This window comes from Pleurodeles waltl, chromosome 3_1, assembly GCF_031143425.1.
Source record: "Pleurodeles waltl isolate 20211129_DDA chromosome 3_1, aPleWal1.hap1.20221129, whole genome shotgun sequence".
Lineage (NCBI taxonomy): Eukaryota > Metazoa > Chordata > Amphibia > Caudata > Salamandridae > Pleurodeles > Pleurodeles waltl.
In genome coordinates, this window is record NC_090440.1 from 1747083754 (window position 1) to 1747099379 (window position 15626).

The 15626-nt window shown below is 47.0% G+C and overlaps 2 long non-coding RNA genes across 2 annotated transcripts in view; one reads left to right on the plus strand and one right to left on the minus strand.

Annotated features, from left to right (window-relative positions):
- LOC138285569 (uncharacterized) overlaps positions 1-11979 on the minus strand; it is a 45644-nt gene extending 33665 nt beyond the window's left edge. Inside the window, exons 1-2 of the long non-coding RNA XR_011201614.1 lie at positions 11873-11979; positions 6660-6770 (exon numbers count right to left, since the gene is read on the minus strand). This is a non-coding gene — a long non-coding RNA (uncharacterized lncRNA). The remainder of the gene's footprint in view (positions 1-6659; positions 6771-11872) is intronic.
- Positions 1-15626, plus strand: part of LOC138283420 (uncharacterized) — a 136854-nt gene that overhangs the window by 89373 nt on the left and 31855 nt on the right. The gene's annotated exons all lie outside the window — the stretch shown is intronic.

A 15626-nucleotide genomic window follows, 5' to 3' on the forward strand; every position in this document is an offset into this window, starting at 1 on the left:
GCCTGCAAAACCGCAACAAAGTAGCAAAGACGACTACTGCAACCTTGTATTGCTTCATCCTGCTGGCTTTCTCGCCTGTTTCCTGGTGGTGCATGCTCTGGGGGTAGCCTGCCTCCTTCTTGCACCAGGAGTTCTGAAGAAATCTCCAGTGGGTCGACGGAATCTTCCCCCTGCAACCGCAGGCAACAAAAGACTGCATCACCGGTCCTCTGGGTCCCCTCTCAGCACGACGAGCATGGTCCCTGGAACTCAGCAACTCTGTCCAAGTGACTCCCACAGTCCAGTGACTCCTAAGTCCAAGTTTGGTGGAGGTAAGTCCTTGCCTCCCCACGCTAGACTGCATTGCTGGGTACCGTGTGATTTGTAGCTGCTCTGGCTCCTGTGCACTCTTCCAGGATTTCCTTTGTGCACAGCCAAGCCTGGGTCCCCGACACTCTAACCTGCAGTGCACAACCTTCTGAGTTGTCCTCCGGCGTCGTGGGACTCCCTTTTCTGACTTTGGGTGGACTCTGGTTCACTCCTCTTCTAAGTGCCTGTTCCAGTACTTCTGTGGGTGCTGCCTGCTTCTGTGAGGGCTCCCTGACTTGCTGGGCGCCCCCTCTGTCTCCTCATCCAAGTGGCGACATCCTGGTCCCTCCTGGGCCACAGCAGCATCCAAAAACCCTAATTGCGACCCTTGCAGCTAGCAAGGCTTGTTTGAGGTCTTTCTGCGTGGGAATACCTCTGCAAGCTTCTTCGCAACGTTGGACATCCATCCTACAAAGGGGAAGTTCCTAGTCCTCTTCGTTCTTGCAGAACACAAAGCTTCTTCCATCTGGTGGCAGCTTCTTTGCACCCTCAGCTGGCATTTCCTGGGCATCTGCCCACTCTCTACACTGTCGCGACTCTTGGACTTGGTCCCCTTGTCTTACAGGTACTCAGGTCCGGAAATCCACTGTTGTTGCATTGCTGGTGTTGGTCTTCCTTGCAGAATCCCCCTATCACGACTTCTGTGCTCTCTGGGGGTTGTAGGTGCACTTTACACCTACCTTTCAGGGTCTTGGGGTGGGCTATTTTTCTAACCCTCACTGTTTTCTTACAGTCCCAGCGACCCTCTACAAGCTCACATAGGTTTGGGGTCCATTAGTGGTTCGCATTCCACTTTTGGAGTATATGGTTTGTGTTGCCCCTATACCTACGTGCTCCTATTGCAATCTATTGTAACTTTACACTGCTTGCATTACTTCCTTTTGCTATTACTGCATATTTTTTGTATTGTGTACATATATCTTGTGTATATTTGGCATCCTCATACTGAGGGTACTCACTGAGATACTGTTGGCATATTGTCATAAAAATAAAGTACCTTTATTTTTAGTATATCTGTGTGTTGTGTTTTTTTACGATATTGTGCATATGACACCAGTGGTATAGCAGGAGCTTTGCATGTCTCCTAGTTCAGCCTAAGCTGCTCATCTATAGCTACCTTCTATCAGCCTAAGCTGCTAGAAACACCTCTTCTACACTAATAAGGGATAACGGGACCTGGTACAGAGTGTAAGTACCCCTTGGTACCCACTACAAGCCAGGCCAGCCTCCTACACTTTGCACTCTGCACCCAACGCCCCCGCTCGACCTGCAGAGAAACAACACTTCAGGGAGGACTCCCCGGCGACTGCGACCCTGTGAGTAGCCAGAGTTGACCCCCTGAGCCCCCTCCAGCGACGCCTGCTGAGGGAATCCAGAGGCTCCCACTGACCGCGACTGTCTGCTTCTAAGAACCGACACCTGGTAAAGACACTGCACCCGCAGCCCCCAGGACCTGAAGGATCCGACCCCCAGTGCAGAAGCGACCCCCAGGTGAAACTCTCCCTTGCCCAGGTGGTGGCTACCCCGAGGAGCCCCCTCCCCCCCCCCCCCCCTTGCCTGCCTGCTTCGCTGAAGAGACCCCTGGGTCTCCCATTGAACACCATTACAAACCCGACGCCTGTTTGCACTCTGCACCCAGCCGCCCCCGTGCCGCTGAGGGGGTACTTTTTGTGCTGACTTGTGTCCCCCCGGTGCCCTACAAAACCCCCCTGGTCTGCCATCCGAAGTCGCGGGTACCTACCTGCTGTCAGACTGGAACCGGGGCACCCCCTCCTCCATTGAAGTCTATGCGTTTTGGGCACCACTTTGACCTCTGCACCTGACCGGCCCTGAGCTGCTGGTGTGGTAACTTTGGGGTTGCCCTGAACCCCCAACGGTGGGCTACCTTGGACCCAACTTTGAACCCTGTAGGTTGTTTACTTACCTGCAAAACTAACAAATACTTACCTCCCCCAGGAACTGTTGAAATTTGCAGAGTCTAGTTTTAAAATAGCTTATTGACATTTTTGCCAAAACTGTACATGCTATTTTGCTGATTCAAAATTCCTTTGATACCTAAGTGAAGTACCTTTCATTTGAAGTATTGATTGTAAATCTTGAACCTGTGGTTCTTAAAATAAACTAAGAAAATATATTTTTCTATACAAAAACCTATTGGCCTGGAATTTTCTTTGAGTGTGTGTTTCTCATTTATTGCCTGTGTGTATGTACAACAAATGCTTAACACTACCCTCTGATAAGCCTACTGCTCGACCACACTACCACAAAATAGAGCATTAGAATTATCTCTTTTTGCCACTATCTTACCTCTAAGGGGAACCCTTGGACTCTGTGCATGCTATTTCTTACTTTGAAATAGTACATACAGAGCCAACTTCCTACATCCAGGTCATGCCAAAGATGATGGAAGCCTTTCCTTGGTGGTTAAACTCTGACAGTCTCTCATCGGAGATAATGATCTTGTCTTCAGTGCCCGAATAGGTCATTACAACAGAAGCTTCTCTGGAAGGCTGGAGAGCTCATTTGCAAGAGGCAGATGGAGTCTAGCACAGTTGAAAATGCACATAAATTTCTTGGACCTCTGAGCGATCTCCGTTGCCCTCCAGGCTTTCTTGCTGAGGATACAGGGGTCCTCAGTGTTAATACAAATGTAGAACACAATCAGTGTGCACTACCTCAATAAACAAGGAGGCACAAGATCTCAGATCCTTTCATAGGAAGTGAAGAAATATGGAAATTGGCATCGGCTGACCATAAAGGACGAACATCTGCCGGAAATCAGCAACAGTTTGGCGGGTACCTTAAGCAGAACAATTTGTAGTTGTCACAAATGAGAACTAAATCAGTCCATTCTGAACACCATATTCGAACAATTGGGTGAGCCACAACTGGACCTTTTTGCATCTCAGGAGAAGTGGAAATACCAGTTTTGCGCAAGCTAGGGTCCTCAAATAGGGTCGTAAGGGAGCACGTTTTCGATAAGATGGTCAGGGTTCTATGCATATGATTTTCCCCCAATCTCTCTTAGTCCCAGGATTTTCAGGAAAATGAAAAGAGAACGTGCCATCTAATCGCCATTGCTCCACGATGGCCCAGGAAACACTGGTTCAGTAAACTTTTACTGTTTTCATACAACAACCACATTCAACTACAGTCTCAAAAGGATTTATTGTCAATGAACGACAAACAGGTCCTTTATCCGAACCTGACTTCCCTGCACTTATCGGCCTGGCTCATGAATACCATGAGTTTCCCACTTAGATTTCCCAGGGGACTGCAGGGATATTCTTGCAAAAGCCTCTGCTGATACTACGAATAAAACCTGATGCCCGAAATGGAAGCACATTTGTCTATAGTGCCAAAGGTCAAAGGTTTATCCTATCCCCTCCAGAACAGGTTTTGCCATCCTTGCTTTCCCTAGCCAGATCTGGCCTAGTGCATTCTTCTGTCAAAGTGCATTTGTCGGCCATATCAAGATATCAAACAACTTCAGGAGCTCCTTCTCTGTGGTCTAACAGGCTAATCACACAATTTATTTGAGGTTTATTCAGGGTGTTCACTCCAATTAAACCAGTCCCACCAGCCTTGTACCTTAATACAGTGCTGTTGCAGCAAATAAAGAGCCCTTTCAAGCCTATCCACAGGGCAGAACTCAAGTGTACAACATGGAAATTGGCTGTGCTTCTAGCTCGCACTTTCACTAGATGAGTGATTGAGCTCCAGGCATCCGCGATAAGGGAACCTTTCCTGCAATTTAAGAATAATACTGTGATTCTCTGGACCAATCCCAAGTGCACACCTAAAGTTCCAACTGATTTCCACCTTAAAGAACCTGTGGTGCTTAACACTTTTTTCCAGAATCCGTAGACACCTGAAGAACGATCTTTCCACACTCTAGATGTGAAAAGATGTTCTATCTACAATATAGAAAGCTTCTACGAACTATGGACAAGATATTTGCGGCATATGGAAACCATGACAAGGGAGGTCCGGGTTTCAAAGCCAGCATAACAAGATGGATCACAACCTGCATTCAGTTCTGTCATTCTAAGGGCGGTAGGCCTTTGAGGGAAAGTACTAAGGACCAGATGTATCAAGCAATTTTGCATTTGCAAACGGTGCGAATCACAAAATTTGGCCGTTTGCGAATGCAAAAATCCCTTTCAAGATGTATGAAAGGCATTCTCTGTGCAATTTTAAGGAATTGCCAAAACAGCAATTCTTCAAATTTGCGGCCCCATAATAGGAAATTACTAAAGCACATGTATCAAGCATTTCCTAAATGTGAATTGGGCATTTAGGAAATGCAAATACCACCAAATCCAATTTGGTGGTAAGCATGTGGAATTTTAAAAAATGCATTATAATTGCATTTTTAAAAATGACATGTAGCGCACACATGCCCCTAGAGCATGTGTGTGCTTCACATGTCCTCAAAAAAATTTTTGGGGTGCATCAGAGGGGGCTTTAGGCCCCCAGCACCCTGGGGTTTGCATTACCTAATTTGTGAATTCCTAACTGGAATTCGCAAACTGAGAAATGCAAACCATTCGCACCTATGGGCCTACAGGCCCATAGGGATGAATGGAGCCCCATTCTTTAATTGGGACTCGGTAATAGCTATTGCGAATTTTAAGAAATCGCTATTACCGAATCGCAAATTTCATATATCCTTTTTTGCATTTCTTAAATAGTGATTTCTTAAAATTCGCTATTTAAGAAATGCAAAACAGATCTTTGATACATCTGTCCCTAAAATACTATCTACAAGAGCACTTTCTACAACACCAGCTCTGTTAGCTGGAGTACCTATCAAAAGTATATGCTGTGCTGCAACTTGGAACAGGCATACTTTTACCTAGCACTTTTTGGCAAGTGGTGACTTCCAATGTCCTTTGCCACTGTAAGCTATGTAATACTACTTCCACTTCTTTAGAAATATACTGTGGGACTCACAGCGACGGGGATGATTTAAGCATGTGAATCTATGAAAGATCCTATACTGGAGAACAAAAGTTACAGGTAAGTAATTTTTTTCTATCTAACCACAGATTCCTCACCTTGTGAATATTTCCCAAGGCATCAGACTCTATCTGGGAACTTAAAAGCAGTACTCCTGCATGCCAGTAGGTGGAAACATCTTTCACTTGCAGATGCAATGAGCGGGGCTGCATGCAAGTGACTCCCAGATGCACTGATATCAGTTCCTTTATTTTCTTAGGAGTTTGTGCCTTATCTAGTCCACATGGCTGAGCCCTTTTGTACTCTTCTGTTATAGTTGATTCAGTAGCCATTTCCAAATACCTAAAGTCTCAGTCTTTTGTCGTCCACCAGAATTTTTAAGGAATTTATGAAAGTATTATTAAGAACATTCACGCCACAAATCGAGCTGCCTCCTGTTCTGTGACTAAACAGTGCTAGGGTCCCTCATGAGAAGCCCATCTGAGCCTATTTATATGTCCCTCATACAGAGCCTGTTGTGGAAATTGCATTTTTTCTTGCAATACCTTCACCTAGGCCTGTTGGAGAAATTCAAAGGTTTTCAGTAAAAGCGCCTTTTAATAGGTTCACTAAGGACTAGTTCACATTATCCACAAATCTACACCTTATTCCAAGTTATTTTGTGATTTCACCTCCTTTTGCGGACTTTCTTTCTGTAGCCGGACGCCGCGGCTTGGTCAGAGAAGACGGCCGCCGACGGAAAACCCGGGGGCATCCCAGGAACTCCTGACGTGATGACGTCTAACGTCATCCGTCAGGAAGAAATACGAAAGCAGGAAGACGGACAAGGAACGGAAGGAAGGAAAGAGAGGGATGCCGACACCACGAGGAGCACCTCCGAACGCAGCAACCCACTGAGCCCGGAGGAAAACCCCGCCGCGAGAGGAGAAGGACGCGCGAAGAACGGAGCACCCAGGGCGCCTCCCGCCCCTGCAGAAGACAAGTCGGGAGACTGTCTACAAGCCGGCCGCGTCCCTGGAGGGGCGTGGCCCAACCAGGTACGAGCGTACCAAGGGTGGAATTGGGGCTACGGGTGGCTGACTGGGCGGAAGGACGGCAAGGAGAGGGAGTTAAGGTCCTGCAAAGAGGGGGAGGTAGTATAAATGGGACCCTGGACCCTGCCTAACTACAACCACGACCTAACCCAGAAACAGCAAGAAAAGCTAAGAGTAAAGGGGTCACCAAGAGGGCACTATAAGGAATTAAGAGACATAGCTGCACCTACCTCAGCCCCCCCCCCCACAATACCTCGTCCCTCACTTCCTACTAACCGTAAAAGAAACAGGATATAAAGTATATTCCCCACTTACCTATGCCTTATTTTTCTTTCTTCTTTATTTTGGGGAATCCGGTCCCACTGAGCGTCGGGGGAACAAGGTCTCTCTCCACACCGGACCAGGCCATTCCCGGAACTCTCGGCCCTGAAAGAAAAGGGATTCATATTAGTTTCTGGACTCTGACAACACCAAAGTTTTGTGACACGAGCTAGTGTCCCATCCGAGCAGATAGAAATAAAAGCACTAATCCAAAAAAAACCCTGAGTCTGTCGCCTTCTTCCAATATCCTTTCGACTCGGGATAAAGAACCCGCTACAGTGGTGTCAGAAGTGGGATATTGGAATTGGCGACAAGGGCTTCCAGAAAATGGAGGGACAGTGTAGCATGTCTGATATGATGCAACAGTTGGCCTCAGGACAAAGACACCTACAATTAGTGTGGGAAGAGCAACAAAAAGAGGCTAAGTTGGAAAGAGAGGCACTACAAAATGCACTTAAAAGCCAGGCTACTATAATGGCCAACAACCAGTTGGTTCATGAAACCGCCATTAAAAATCTCACTGATACAATAGCCGCTACTCGTGTGCACCCAAATGTGCCTAGTTCAGTCCTACAACGATATCAAGAAGGTGAAGACCCCGATGCCTTTTTCACCAATTTTGAACGAGTTGCTACTTCCGCTACCTGGCCACCCGAGCGCTGGGGCCAATATATCGCCCCCTTATTAACGGGAACACTCCAAGCCGCTTATCAGGCGGTAAACCCCGGGGGAACAACCCCATATATGGATATTAAAAAGAGCATCTTGGAATGGGTGGGATTTGACTCTGAACATTATTGTGTCCGATTTAGAAAATCTAAATGGGGACCCTCCGAAAATCCCCGGGCTCTATACTTTAGGATTAAAGATCTGGGTCTCAAATGGTTGGGCCCCATAGGGACTAATCGGGAAGACATTATTGAGATTGTGCTCTTAGAACAGTACCTAGACGCACTACCGCCTTCTACGCGTAACTGGATCAAGCAACATCCAAACCCGGATACCAATACCACCATCGAGCTAGCCTGTGCTTTTCATCGCTCCCTCGAATTCAAAGTCACAACCCCTCGATCCACGCCTAGTCCCCTGTGTCAAGGTTCTGGGATATCTTCATCAGGGGGCCGAAGAATCAATGAGGAAATAGGGAAACCACGGGGTCTTGAAAGGCCATACATACAACAACCTCAGTGTTTTAGCTGCGGAGAATGGGGTCACATCGCTCGCGGTTGCCCCCTGAAACAGAGAAACCGGAACCCATGGAAATAGGGGTCACGAGGGGAAGGGTCTTTTACACTGGGAGAAGGGCAACCCCTTACAAAAAGACACTGCTTATCAATGGGAAACCCACGGTGGCCCTTATTGACTCAGGGTGTAGCCAGTCAGTAGTCAGGGCTGATTTATTCAATAAGACTCTCCACATGTCAGGACTTACGGTATCAATCTGCTGTATTCACGGAGAAACCAGAGAATACCCACTGATCTGGACAACCCTCATCTGGGAAGGAAGAGAAAACCCCATAAGGGTGGGGTTAGTAGAACAGCTGGTTGAAGAAGCCATTATAGGGACTGACTTTTCGGAGTTTTCTAAACTCTTGGAGAGTGTTCGCCCGGTCGAAGAACCGAATACCTGGTGGAAAGATGCTCCTTTTTCCACCATTCCTCTGTCACCTCCGACGGTGCGACCCAAACTCTCCCGGAAGGAGAAAAGAAGGATCAAGAAAACCTACAACTCAGACAACCCCAGTCCCGCGAGGGTAATTACAGAGGTTCTTGCCCTCACTAGTCTTCCCCCCTTCCGGACCTCTCAAAGAAGACCCCAGTCTAATTCATGCCTGGGGAAGCGCACGACCACGGACCCCACAGGACAAGGGTCCCTCGTTCACTGTAATTAAGGATCTATTATATCGAGTCACTAATCAGAACCAAGAAGAAAAAAAGCAGTTGATAGTTCCCGAACCTTACAGACAACAAGTCCTACACTTAGCGCACAGCCAGCCAGGGGGTGGCCATTATGGAAGGGAGAAAACAGAAGAATATTTGTTGAGGAAGTTTTATTGGCCGGGGTTTTTTTCACAGATTAGGAGGTTCTGTCAACAATGTCCAAAATGCCAATTGATTGATCCAGGCTCACGGAGAAAGGCCCCTTTGCAACCTCTTCCCATCATTGATGTTCCCTTCTCCAGAATAGGGATGGACCTGGTTGGCCCCCTTTTGCCCTCGTCCAGAGGTTATCGTTATATATTGGTATTAGTGGACTACGCCACTAGATATCCTGAGGCTATTCCCCTCTCTAGTATTAACACCAAGAGTGTCGCCCACGCCATGATTGGGTTCTTTTCCCGAATCGGGTTTCCTCGGGAGATCTTAACAGATCAAGGCACCCAATTCATGTCCAACTTGATGACACAAATATGTCAATTGTTAGGGATTAAACAATTGCGGACGTCGGTCTATCATCCACAAACCGATGGTTTGGTGGAGAGATATAACCACACCCTAAAGACACTACTAAAAAAATCCATCTCAGAGACCGGTAAGGACTGGGATAGAAAACTTCCCTTAGTCTTATACGCAATCAGGACCCACGAACAAGCATCTACAGGCCATAGTCCTTTTGAGTTATTTGGGTGACAACCCAGGACCCTACTAGACATGGCTGCGGAAATGTGGGAAGAGGAAGAAGGAGAAAAGACCCTTCTAAACTATGCTCGAGACTTAAAAACTCACCTACACACAGTATGGGAAAGCGTTAGGGAACACATGGAGAGGGCCCAGGACAAACAGAAAAGGAATTATGATCGGAATACCCAATTAAGGTCTTTTGCCATAGGAGATAAAGTATTAATACTTCTCCCCAGTTCAGATAACAAATTGTTAGCAAAATGGCAGGGACCATACCTTATAACAGGCATAGTAACACCCGTAACCTACAAAATTCAGCTCAACGATAATCCTAATAGGTCACAGATCTTCCATGTTAATTTGTTAAAACGATGGGAAGAACCTCCGACCGAACCAAGGCCAGGATGTCTAGTTAACACCGTTAAGGAATTGGAGATAGGATGGTGTCCCACTGATCCACCTGGCGAAAGAGAAATTCCTGTCATAAATACAGACCTCTCTTTTCAACAAAATAGACAGTTAGGCAAACTCCTCTATAACCATCTCCGGGTGTTCTCATCGATGCCCGGTAGGACCCGATTGGTATACCATCAAATCATCACACCCCCAGGGAAAACAGTACGGTTAAGGCCTTATCGTATCCCTGAAGCTAGGAAAATCCTCATAGAAAACGAAATAGAAAAAATGTTAGAGCTAGACATCATAGAGCCTTCCCAAAGTCCCTGGTGTTCACCAGTGGTATTGGTACCCAAGCCTGACGGGTCCGTACGCTTTTGTATTGACTTTAGACAAGTCAATTCCATATCCCAGTTTGACACATATCCTCTCCCAAGGATAGACGAATTATTGGAAAGGTTAGGAAAAGCAAAATACATGTCCACCCTCGACTTGACAAAAGGGTATTGGCAGATTCCGCTGGCCCCCGGTGATAGGGGAAAAACGGCTTTCGCTACTCCCTCAGGGTTATATCACTTTAAGGTACTTCCTTTTGGGTTACACGGCGCCCCTGCAACCTTCCAACGTCTCATTGATACCATATTACGACCTCATAACAGATACGCGGCAGCCTATCTGGATGACATCGTTATCTTCAGTGAGACCTGGGAAGATCATTTGGTCCACCTCGACAGAATCTTCTCGGCTTTAAGGAAGGCTGGACTAACGGCCAATCCCGCCAAGAGCCGACTAGTTTTTAACGAGATCTCCTACCTGGGATATCACATTGGTAAAGGCACACTACGTCCACAAATGAATAAAATCGAAGCCATCCTACACACCAAGGCTCCCACCACGAAGAAGGAGGTTCGTTCCTTTTTAGGACTAGTGGGGTACTATCGAAGGTTTATTCCTCACTACTCCAGTTTGGCGGCCCCCTTGACAGACCTATTAAGGAAAGGGCAACCCAACAAAATCACGATCCTAAACCCGATCCAGCTACATAGTTACCGTACTTTACAAAGGTGTCTCACCACTCAACCGATTTTAAGATGCCCTGATTTTGATAGTCCCTTTCATCTCCAAACGGATGCCTCCGACGTCGGAGTAGGTGCCGTCCTTTTTCAAAAAGACGAAGACGGAATAAGCCACCCCGTTGTCTTCATTAGTCGTAAGTTACTTCCCAGGGAACAAAGGTATCCCATTATAGAGCGGGAGTGTCTTGCCATTAAATGGGCGATCGAAAGCCTCCAATATTACCTCTTGGGCCGACCTTTCCTGTTATATACAGATCATGCACCACTTACCTGGCTCTCAAGGTATAAGGATACCAATAATCGAATATTAAGATGGTTCATAGAACTCCAACCTTTCTCCTTCCAGGTTTGTCATCTCCCTGGTGACCTTATGGGTCAGGCTGACTATTTATCCCGGTTCCCGGGTCTTGCGGGGCTCGAACAGCCCCCTTCGTGTGAGGGGATGTGTAGCCGGGCGCCTCCGGACGCCGCGGCTTGGTCAGAGAAGACGGCCGCCGACGGAAAACCCGGGGGCATCCCAGGAACTCCTGACGTGATGACGTCTAACGTCATCCGTCAGGAAGAAATACGAAAGCAGGAAGACGGACAAGGAACGGAAGGAAGGAAAGAGAGGGACGCCGACACCACGAGGAGCACCTCCAAACGCAGCAACCCACTGAGTCCGGAGGAAAACCCCGCCGCGAGAGGAGAAGGACGCGCGAAGAACGGAGCACCCAGGGCACCTCCCGCCCCTGCAGAAGACAAGTCAGGAGACTGTCTACAAGCCGGCCGCGTCCCCGGAGGGGTGTGGCCCAACCAGGTACGAGCGTACCAAGGGTGGAATTGGGGCTACGGGTGGCTGACTGGGCGGAAGGACAGCAAGGAGAGGGAGTTAAGGTCCTGCAAAGAGGGGGAGGTAGTATAAATGGGACCCTGGACCCTGCCTAACTACAACCACGACCTAACCCAGAAACAGCAAGAAAAGCTAAGAGTAAAGGGGTCACCAAGAGGGCACTATAAGGAATTCAGAGACATAGCTGCACCTACCTCAGCCCCCCCCCCCCCACAATACCTCGTCCCTCACTTCCTACTAACCGTAAAAGAAACAGGATATAAAGTATATTCCCCACTTACCTATGCCTTATTTTTCTTTCTTCTTTATTTTGGGGAATCCGGTCCCACTGAGCGTCGGGGGAACAAGGTCTCTCTCCACACCGGACCAGGCCATTCCCGGAACTCTCGGCCCTGAAAGAAAAGGGATTCATATTAGTTTCTGGACTCTGACAACACCAAAGTTTTGTGACACGAGCTAGTGTCCCATCTGAGCAGATAGAAATAAAAGCACTAATCCAAAAAAAACCTGAGTCTGTTGCCTTCTTCCAATATCCTTTCGACTCGGGATAAAGAACCCGCTACACTTTCCTTAACCGATTACTTCAGCAGAAAGAGCCTTACATGAATGGGATGTTAAATCATACCTAAAGTTTTACATTGACAGTGCAAGAACGTTTTGCAAATCAGCCCAGCTATTTGTGTGATTTGGAAATGTTAACAAATGTTGCCCGCTTTCTTAACAAGGTATTTTTCAGAAGATCTATTCATGCTTCTCTTTCTGCTACTGCAGTGCCGACAGGCCACTGAGACACAAGGTTAAAGGCTGGTCATGGAGGGATGGAAGAGTGAGCTGGACCCTGGTACAGCCATCAGTTAGTGGGAATAGTGGCAGTGAGCAGGACCACTAACACAAGCTTCCATCTTGACCCTGGCCCAGTCCCACATCCTACAATGTCTTCTAAATCTTTCGTAAGTGTTGGAAAGACCATCACCATTTTCACATGAGAAAAATAACACATTAGACGTGGCCCTTGTTCCTCCTTTTTTGTTTAGTGGACCTTTTCAGAAAACTCTGCAGTAATAATCAGTGGTCATCTTGTAGTCCAAACTTCTCTCAGGTATGTTGAGTTACAGATAAGTCAACTTAGCTATAGAGGGATAATGTATTAAGTTAAGGGAGTTGACTTCTCAAAACTGGTTTCACTCATCTCACCTACAGCATGCTTGAGTGCAGAATGGTGTGGGAAACTCAGGAGTTTAAAGTATGTGTTATTGTTGATAATATGTTGTGCATTATCCTGCCAAGTAATGTTTGGCGTTAACCATTGCAAGTTATTTTTCTCCACAGTGTAAGTCCTAGATTTGCTAAGGTTTTGCACTTGCACTTGTGCATGGCAAGGCAGCAAACATAGCAGCAATGGATCAACTTTCGCGTGCAGAATTTTTTTTTTTGCAGAAAATTTACCTTTGCACTGTGTATGTATGGAAGGGTTGTATGGCTGGACTGTGCCTGCACAAAAACTCTAGATCTGCAAGGCATCATGGCCATGTTAGTCTTTCGACTCTTGAAATGTCCTTGCTTGGCCCGAGATAGGAACCCCTCCAATGTTTGTGGTAAAGAAATGCATAGGTTTGTGAAAACCAAAAATATAAATATTTAGGGCCAGATGTATGATCACAGCCCATTGCGATTCGGTAATAGCGATTTTTAGGAAATCGCTATTACCGACTCGCAAAGGGCCATGTATCACATTTGCGAATCGGTAATAGCAATTTCTTAAAAATAGCAAATGCGATTACCGAATCGCAAATTGCGATACGGCCCCATTCGCAGCTATGGGCCTGTCATAGCTGTGAATTTTTTGCATTTCCAAAATTGCTATTTCTGAACCAGAAATTGCAATTTTGGAAATGCAAAAGGCCAGGGTGCTGGGGGCCTAAGGCCCCCTCTCCTGCACCCCAATGTTTTTTTTAACATGTAAGGTACACACATGCCAAAATGGCATGTGTGCTTTACATGTTCAATTTAAATTTTGCACCAGGTTACCTCCTGGTTGCAGATCATGGTATTTTGCATGTGGAAAATACCATTCTGCGAAAAATTGCAATTTGCGATTTTTCGCAGCATTGCCTTGCGACCTGGATTTTGCGAATCGCAAATTGCGATTCTCAAAATCCAGGTCGCAATGCAAAAAATCAAAAAATTTTCGATTTCTTCTTTGTGGTCTGCGAATGCCTTTCATGCATTGCAGACCACTATTTTGCACTCGCAAACGACCGATTTTACCGTTTGCGAGTGCAAAATATTTTCATACATCTGGCCCTTAGTCTGATAGTATTTGGCAGAACTCACCATCATAGACAAATTCAGATCTAAACCTCAATGTATTGGGTTTAAAATGTGGATGGTCATCACAGGCCTACTTGTTTTGAAAGTTGAAGACACCCATACTGGAAAATTGATATTGTTAGTAAGTAGCATCTCCGTCCTCATATTTAGGTTTCACCTGCACAATGCTTGAGAAATCTCTTGTAAAAAAACAAATAATTATAGCTTAAAACAGGCTTTGAGCCTACCCATTACTTACTATTGGTTGGCTCCAACATCACTTGTTTCCTTGCTTCTTATTGGTCAGAATATCCTCCTCACCTCTGCTTTCTCCGAGGGGTTTTGTGTGTGTCCCTGTCAAGGAGCTTTGACCAGGTACAGCTTCTTGTCTGTGGCCAGTATCCTTCCATTGGCTGCAGACACCCGCTGGTACTCTTTTTTCTGACTTTGTACATGCACTCTAATGAAATGCATGTGTATGCAGTCCCTCTGCCTCCCCCTCTCTCTTCACTCTGTTATTACTCCATCCCTCATGATATTTTTCCCTCGCCCTCCTCCTGCTGTTGTTGTTTCTTCCCCCCAGCCCGCTGTCTGGTTTGTTTCCCCATCTTGAACCCCTCCTGTTGTCTGTGGTTTGTTTCTGCACCCTGCACCTTCCTCCCACTGTCTGTGGTTTGTTTCATGCAGCTATCTGTGGTTTGTTTCCCCACCCTTCACTCCTCCTTGTTGCTTCCCTTCCGAAATTCTCCACACAGTTTTTACATATATTGCACAGCAGTGCAGGTGCTGTGCATCATTTCTTCAATGAAAAAAAGCAAAATCAATCAATCAATCAATCAATCATAAGATTTATAAAGCGCACTAATCACCCATTGGGGTCTCAAGGCGCTGGGGGGAAGCTACTGGTCGTAAAGCCATGTCTTTAGGTGTTTCCTGAAAGTTAAGAGGTCTTGAGTCTGGCAAAGGTGGAGCAGTAGGGAGTTCCAGGTCTTGGCGGCCAGGAGGGAGAAGGATCTTCCTCCGGCGGTGTGCGGCAGATGCGGGGAACGGAGGCGAGGGCGAGTCTGGCGGAGCGAAGGTTGCTGGTGGGGGTATGGAAGGTGAGTCTTTCGTTGAGGTAGGTTGGGCCTGTGTTGTGGAGGACCTTGTGTGCGTGGACGAGGAGTTTGAAGGTGATCCTCTTTGGTATTGGTAGCCAGTGTAAGTCTATGAGGTGGGGGGTGGTGTGGTGGTGGCGTAGGACGTCCAGAATGAGTCGGGTGGATGCGTTATGGATTCTTTGCAGCTTTGTTTGGAGTTTGGTTGTAGTTCCTGCATATAGGGCGTTTCCGTAGTCCAGTCGGCTGCTGACCAGGGCGTGGGTGACAGTTTTCCTGGTTTCGATGGGGATCCACTTGAATATTTTTCGCAGCATGCGGAGGGTGTTGTAGTAAGAAGAGGAGATGGCGTTGACCTGCTGAGTCATGCTGAGTGTGGAATCCAGGATGGTGGGAGGTGGTGCGGATCCTAGGGAGGTGGGCCACCAGGAGGATCTCTGTCTTATCTGTGTTTAATTTGAGGCGGGTTGCTTCCATCCAGCTGGCGATGGCTTGGAGTCTGTTGTGGAGGTTGTTTTTTGCAGCTCTAGGGTCTTTTATGAGGGAGAGGATTAGCTGAGTGTTGTCTGCGTAGGAAATTATGTTGATGTGGTGTGTTCGTGCGATGTTGGCGAGTGGGGCCATGTAC